Genomic DNA, 7,848 nt, shown 5'->3' with positions numbered 1-7,848 from the left:
GTGTAGGTGGTGGCGGCTGAGGGCGGAATATCTTCCTGTCACCCCCGTGAGAGCAGCACACGCCGAGCGTGTTGCTTCGGCTTCAGTCGCTCCGAGAGATGCTGGGCTGGATGCACGCACAAACCCTACGTGCAGCTTTTCTTGCCATTTAGCTCGTGGGTCTTCCTTCAGCATTTGTGTTTTATGAATCATTTATGCTGGTTTGTTGAAGAGTATGCTCTGCTTTGGCAGAAGCAGGATATTTTTACAGGGGTATGGAAGTGTAAAATCCTCCTTCACAGGAGTAAGTGTAGACCAGACACATTGTCTGGCCTCCAGGCCTGCTCCAAGATGTGCTAGTGCAAACACTGTGTCCTTCATGAGTGAGGTTGGGTTTGAAAGGTCTCTGCAAGTGTTTGAGAGCCCCTGGAGCAGGATTTAGTGGCAGGAGGAGGGCCTGAGAGAGGAAAAGGGCCAGAGTCCTGGTAACTACCCTCAGACCTCCTCTCCGCTGTAGGACTGGAACCCAGGAGTTCTGGTGAGCTGCAGCAACGTTATCCTGACTTGGGTCGGTATTAATCTTCCACCTGCTGTTATAACAACAGGAATTTTAGCCAGCACTGTCCTCTGAGAAAGGACACCTTTCTAGATGGTCCTTCTGTCTCCGTGTGCCTTGGGAGCTGAGCCTTCCCAGGACAGAGCTGCAACCTGATGCTCCTGGGACAGGAATGCTTTTTGGTAGCAACTTCTTTGGGACATTATAGCTTGGAGATAGCACGAGCTTACTTTCTGTAAGAAAAGTCACATACCACACCAAGCCATGTCACCATCCCAGGTTATGAAAGAGCACTTCAGGCAAAGAATTCATGAAGCATAGTTGTGAAGGATTTGGACATACCCTTGTCAAGGTGTTCATTGCAGTTGCAGCAAGCATCAGAGAGGAGCTGTGGAATTCAACTTATGTCAGCATCTTTTTAGTTCTGTAAAGATAAAGCTTAGTCTAAAAGGTAGACAATTTAGTATTTTAAATGTTATGTGAATGGAAATAAGCGGTGCATTCTTGGACTACATCTTTGCCTTACAAAAATAATTAAGAAAAATAACTGTGAACAACTGGTTTTAAAAATGAGTGGCTGCTATCCAAGCATTTATCTCCGCTCATTCTCTCTGCGTGACGCACTTAAAAGCCATGTACTGACCCCACCAATCTCCTAAGCTAATGTTCTTAATAAGCTGTGCTTTCAAACAGAATGTAAAGGAGAGTTACTTTATGAATAGACACAACATCCCAACAAAGAGTTGGCATTAAGAAGGGAATGTGATGTGGTGAGGTCTTGGGTAGACTTGAAAGGGAATTGGATGTAATTTCCTTCTGTGAGCTGAGAAGCGTTTGATGTTTCTGCCCTTGCTTCAGCGATTCTGTAATGGTCTGATTGTAGCTGCTTCCCTCGGAGGTGGTCCAAGAGGTATCTGCGAGGTCTCAGCTGACAGGAAAGCGGCTTCGGACTTTTTGAAACCTCTTAACAATTGTGCAATGTCTAAGTGAGCAGTTTTCATACTTGGGGGAGGGGGGGGAGGGTGCGGAGAGTAAAATTGGATGACAAGTTTGTCTCAACATTTAATAACTATAACATTGGTATTTTTAACTTAAGTGCTATCTGCGTAATTAAAAGAAGGAAGCAGAAAAGGGTGAGATTCACCCCTACACTGAGAGCCTGCACAAATACTGCGCATGTGAGATTAAACGGAGTATTAAAAGCAAAATGATAGTTGTATGCTTGGGTGCCAGACTGAGCTCAGGAAAAATCAGAGTTCAGATCACTTCTGTGCTTCTGCCTTGTCCTGAAGTTCACTTTGAACCAGGTTTGCAAAGGTACTAATGCACCTAACAGGAATTTTCAGGAGTGTATAAACAACGTAGGTATCTGTTTCCCCTGCACTTCAACAGATACACTTTCAGCCACAGCAGTAAGGACACCCGTGTAACTACCACAAACAGAGATAAGCATTTGAGAGATACAATGTTCTACCATGCATCTCCATTCGTCCCCTTCTGCTTTCTCCCCATCTAACCCTGGGACAGCATCAGCAAACAGCTCGGCAGCTCTGCCTCTCGGTGTCCATGTCCTGTGCCTCCTGGGAGCATGTTCAGCTCAAATAGTAACCTGCCTTCCACCTTTCTCCATTTTCTTTTCCCCAAGCTTTAACCCAAGCCAGCCTGCAGGTTATTTTTCTCTGACATACAAACAAAACCATGTGGCTTTTGCATCTGCGTTCCAGCCCTACACTCCTGTTTGCTTCCTCCATCTATTCGCAGCTGCATTCCAGTCTCCCCGCAGCCTGCCTCTCCGTGCCAGCCCCAGGCCCTTCCCCTCCATTTCCAGAGCTGATCCAAAACCCATTGAAGTCAACAGAAGACCTTCTATTGCCTTCCAGGTTCCTTGGATCAGCTCTACAGTTCCTCTTTAAAACCTACTCTTTACATAGAGCTTTTTCTTGTGCCTGCCTCTGTTGTCTCACACATTCCCGAAGTGAGTTATCCTTCTTTTCCTCAGCTACCAGTCTTCAATGTTTTGTCCTTATTTTCTGGGTTTCTGTTGAAGGATATAATCAGATGGCTGCTTTAGACCTATTCAGAGTGTTTGGAAAAGTTACCTCCCTTCTAGCTACTAGTTACCTGCTCCTCAGCTTATGTGCAGCACTTGGCTATGTTTGTATTGCCAGGGTTTAATATAAAGTAAAATGCTTTCACCTAAACCGTGATTGAAACTAACTCAGTGAGCACTAGCCGAGTTACTTCTGGTATGGCTCTACTCGTATCACAGACTGTCATCTGATTCTGACTAATGAAACCTCTACAGATTTTTTACATCTCCGTCACCCTTTTTGCCTTGGAGAAGATCATAGACATATACGGTATGTTACAAGTATGTTGCTTCCTTCTTTCCTTCCCTTTTCTTCAAAATAGAGGACAAAAAAAATAGTTACTTCATCTTCCTTCTATATACTTCTTTGTTAGTTGCATTTTGCTTAATTCTCCTGCACCAGTGTAATGTACTATATACAGTAGCAATTTAATGCACGTTGTAGGTAGTCAACTGAAGATACAGGACCTTTCGATATATTTCTCAAGAACCACTAACTTCTCATAACTTCTTAACATGACTTAAGGTGATTTTCTGAAGGTTAATGCTCCTCAGAAAACACATGCAACCCCATTTTTGGCTGTGCTGCATGTTGTGCAATGCGTGCACGCTTACAAGCTGTTTAATGTTCTCCATCTGTACAGCATGGGTGACAATGCAGATCATTGTGAATCTTAATTCTGTGCTGTGGTCCTGGTTCCAAGGCGGTGTTTATTGTATTGTTTGTACCTGTAGTACGTGAGCTCTGGCTCAGTGTTGCCGCGGGGGAATCCTGCGTGCTACACGTGGTATCTAGCCCAGTTCCCTGCTGGCTGGCGTCCATCCAGGGCTCTCCTTGCTGTGCACAAAGGCGAAGCGCGGCTCAGCACTTAGAGCTGGGTTTTGGGAGGGAGGAGGCACCACCCGAGGCTGTGGGTAGACCTCCTCGGCTGTGTTAGAGCTGTGCAAGGCATTGTGCGTGCATGACAAAGAATGGATCCACACCTTAAACCTCCACGAACTGAACCTCATCTCTGCCCATCCTCTCCCTCCTTCAGCCCTACATTGCCCACGGAAGGCCTTGCACCTGCCTGCCCTGCCTGCTGTCCTGCCGGCTCTGCCACAATCAGGCCTTTCAGCTCAACTCCTTTCCCTCACAGGGAATTTGGAGAGAGCTGGCAAGACATGCAGCTTTTTTCTGGCAAACAAGAAAGGGGAAGCAGAACTATTTTACCTGGATGACCTGTCATGGTGTCTCCAGTCTGATGGACTCCGATTGCTTCCCACACACATAGAGTACATAGAGAACATTTTATTGAGTCATCTTACCTCTGCGCTTGAGGCAAGAACATGAACAAAGAAGCGACTGTCCAACCGGAGCTACCTCTGCAGCAGGAGATTTTTCCTGGCGTAGGAAACTTGATGTAGTTCCTGACAAAGAGCTCCCAGTGTGGGCAGAGCTATCCACCAGCCAAGCTGTGCTTTGGACCAGCAGAGTAAAGGTGCCTTCCGCTTGAGTAAAACAAGCCCTACAGGTACAGGTACGATTGTGTTTACGCCAGGATGCCATGTCTAGCACAGCGTATCTCCTTCACCCGAGTTACCATCCGTATGTGATACAGACTACATGCTATAAATAGCCTGGGCTTTTATAGCAACTGCAGCTCCTCTCTCCGTAGCCTAAGACATCTCCTTGGCCCAGTCTGCTGTCGCAAAAGATGTGTGGGGTTTGCTGTTCATTTTCAGTAGCTGCCTTTTGCTTTTTAAGGCCTTGATCCTACCAGAGAACTTCCTGCAAAAAACCTTTAGACTGCTCCGACCTGCAACATGTAGGTTTTGTGTTCTCCTGATGGCTATGAGAAGTGTCTTCAAAAGATATAAAGCAGTCAAAAACCAAACACAGTAATGACCTCTCTGAAATTATCCTGGTCTCCATGATCTCAGCAGCATAACAGTGAGCAGTTAGATGTGTACCCACTTCACATGAATGCAGGGTAGCCGAAGCCATTTCCCAACACACTTAATCCAAACCAGAAGGAGAGATGTGGGGAAATAAGTGCATGGCAGGTACTCTGCACTAAACCCCACAGTCACGTTTTATTGCGCGGCGAGAGACACCGTGACCTGCAGCGAACAAGCGCATTCTTTCACACTGAGATGAAAGCATGTGTGCAGAGGGAGCTGAGGGGGGTGTGAGCGGCCGGTTTGCTCCCTGCCTTGCCTTGCAATAACTTAGGCATATGTGCGTGCTCCTAAGACCACTGAGAAGGTGGGCTAGAGAGAAGGAGCTGCCACCGGCTAAGTTGCATGACCTCTGCTGCTGACTTCCTCATGGAAGTGCTTGCTGTGATGAATGTATTCCAGAATGACGTTTGCCTTTTGTTTCCTGTGTTAACTGCTTCCTCCTTTTGCCAGCTACTTGTGAGTCTCAGCCCAGGAGGATGACAACAGTGGCTGTCTGCTATTCCCTCAGTTCCCGCTGCAGCCTCTGGAAAGGCTGTCTGCTCAGCGATGATCTCCACCCACAAGGGTGAGGAGACAATTCTCCCTGCTCCCTCTCCTCTGCAGCCTTCTGTAATGATCTGTGGCTTTACTTACCTTCTTTTCAGCCTATCTCTGAAGCAGCAGACATGGCTATGAGTGGCCCCAGATATTCTTTGCCACTATCCTTTCAAGGTGTGGGTGACCGAGCAGGTGCACGTGCAGTTAAGACCCTTTTACACCTCCTTATTAATAATGATCAGACCTTGACAGTCTAAGAATACCTAGCTTTTATATAATGCTTTTCATCAGTAGGTCTTAAAACATTTCATCAATAAGGTTAATGTTTCCCCGTCTTACAGGTAGGGAAACCTGGGATGTACAAATGGGGTGGTTTGCTTTAAGTGTCCATCCAGTCCGGTGGCAGCCTTCGGGAGCAGACGTATATCTTTGGGATTGCATGAAACTGAGCTGCAGCTTTGCAGTGAGCTATCACACCTTGAGCGAGAATATGGATAGCGTTTACACTCAGGGCAACATGTCGGTCATCTTGTTTCTCATACTGTTTTGATGTAAGCAGCTATAAGGAAAACAAAAAAACCCCACTGATGAGCTGCAACATCTGTGGATACTTTGGCTCCAGGGAATTGCAACACTCCAACATGTTTCGTTATTTCTCACGTTGTCTTCGTTAAACGGGCCTTGCAAGCGCTTACTTGGTATTGCTGACAACAGGCAAGCCCTAGTCAGTGTAATGGGATAGATCAATGAATTGAATTGCATTGTTTCTTTAAAAAGGGATATCTGTTCTGCCTTCACGCTTACTCAAATCATCTCATTTTACTTACCTAAACCGCTCTGCATACTTCAGCTGCTCTCAAGCAGCACCTGAGCCTTTTCTTAGGTGTGAGCATGTTAATGATGTACTTGAAATGCTGTACTGCGTTGGGGATTTTTGGTCCCTTTGCATTTCTAGTGAGGTGTGTGAAGGCTGTTGCTTCCAATCCTGGTATGGAACGGTCAAATGTGCCTCTCTCAGTGATATTTATGCTGGGATGACTCCACTGGAGCCATAGCAAACTACGGGGACCAGACAGCTGGGGACTGGAAGGCATTGCTCCTCAGTGTAGACACGGTACAAGTGGTGAGGACGGTGCCAGAAGCCCTCTGTGATATATGAAGATGCATCTTTCCTCTGAGAAGGGAGAACCACTTTTAACAATAGCAAGATAGAAATTATAAATGGCTCTGTTTAGTGCGGCCTCATCCTGGTAGTTGCGAGGCACGGAGTGCCTGCCAACTCACATGGTTTTCTGATGAGTCTTAGTACATTGCTTTCCCTAAAGTCGTGATCCCTGGAGTCATGTGAATATTTCACAGTCTCAGGTTTCACTTACTATTATTATTATTTTAATTAAAAAGAAAGCAATTTTCTAGGTCTCAGGGATGTAGAGAAATGCTTGAAAACATGAACCTGAGCAATGTAAAACTGAGAAAGCAAATAAAAAGAACTCCAAATGCATTATTATTTTTTTTTTAATCTCCTGGTCTCTCTGTTATTTTTTTAGGCCTGGCTGATGGTTTTGAATGCTTGGAGTTGGCAGTTCTGAGTCCTGATCTGAGCCATTCCCTTTTCCGAAGAGGCTGCAAGCCATCAAAAGACAAAAGGTGAATTAAAGCGTGGCTGTAATCCTGCGTTACAGATGTAGTGCTTTGGAAAGTTTGGGACTAAGGACTCAAGGTCTATGGGAAGTCTGCAGTGGCATAAAGAACCAATTTCAGATCTTCTAAGTCTCAGTCTTCTCTGCAGTGAAGTAGCCTAGAGCTTCCACTGATGATGCTGTGTTGCTTCTGAGCAGCTCAGAGTAAGCTATTTCTAAAGTAAAACACCAACCAAACAAAACTGCACAGAGTCCTTGACTGGGTATAAATGAACAGAGCTTCAGTGATTTGGTCATGAAGGGGTCAGTTCTAAAAGGAGAGTTCCTGGACCCAAAATATAATCCTGTAAAAAGTGATCCCTGCCTACCAGCTCCTGTCATCTTGTGATCAGGAACTCCTTTTGTGTGGAGCATGTGTCTCCTGCCACCCTCCACATGCCCTGTGAGGAGGACAGGCACTGTGCATAGAGGAGAAGGAACAAAGGCAGGGCCCAGGGTGGCTGTTTACTCACTCCACGCACTGTTGTCTTTGATCAGATAAGCCTGTGGCCGTACGGTGGAACATTTCCAGATCCAAAGCAGCAGAAGAAAAGCAAGACTAGGAGACAAACACCGGACCTGAGTTTCGCCTGTCCCAGGTATGTACCTACCCCATCAAGTCATATGACAGGGAACTGGCTGCGATTCCCATGGAGAGAGTGCCTTCTAGTTTCATCCTGCTCTAAGGTGCGCCTCTTACTGCAGATACATTTTCCTGCATCGGGATTTTCCCTGGTAAATAGGGCAAACTGGTGGGGGGGGGGGGGGGAGATAAAGGAATCGGGTGTCTGGAAGAAGAACTGCATCTGCCATATAGTAGGTAGGTTGTTGCTCCAGAGCTGCCAAGACACGAGATACAGGAGGGCTACACGTGCTGTGAATGGCACTTTCGGTGGCTGGGCCCTGGCAGGTTGGCAGACTCTTGCGTTCGCCCTCCACGACCGCACCTCCAAGCAGAGGCAGCAGGTCAGTCCGCTGTCCTAACCTGTCCGTACTCGGCGTGTAAACATTAGCTAATTCAAAATTTACTGACTTGCATTTATTTTTCTTTCTAAGCTGGAACA

The sequence above is a fragment of the Pelecanus crispus genome, chromosome 21 (genome assembly GCF_030463565.1).
Source record: "Pelecanus crispus isolate bPelCri1 chromosome 21, bPelCri1.pri, whole genome shotgun sequence".
NCBI lineage: Eukaryota > Metazoa > Chordata > Aves > Pelecaniformes > Pelecanidae > Pelecanus > Pelecanus crispus.
The sequence above is the reverse complement of the archived record's forward strand: the minus strand, read 5'-3'. Positions refer to the sequence as shown.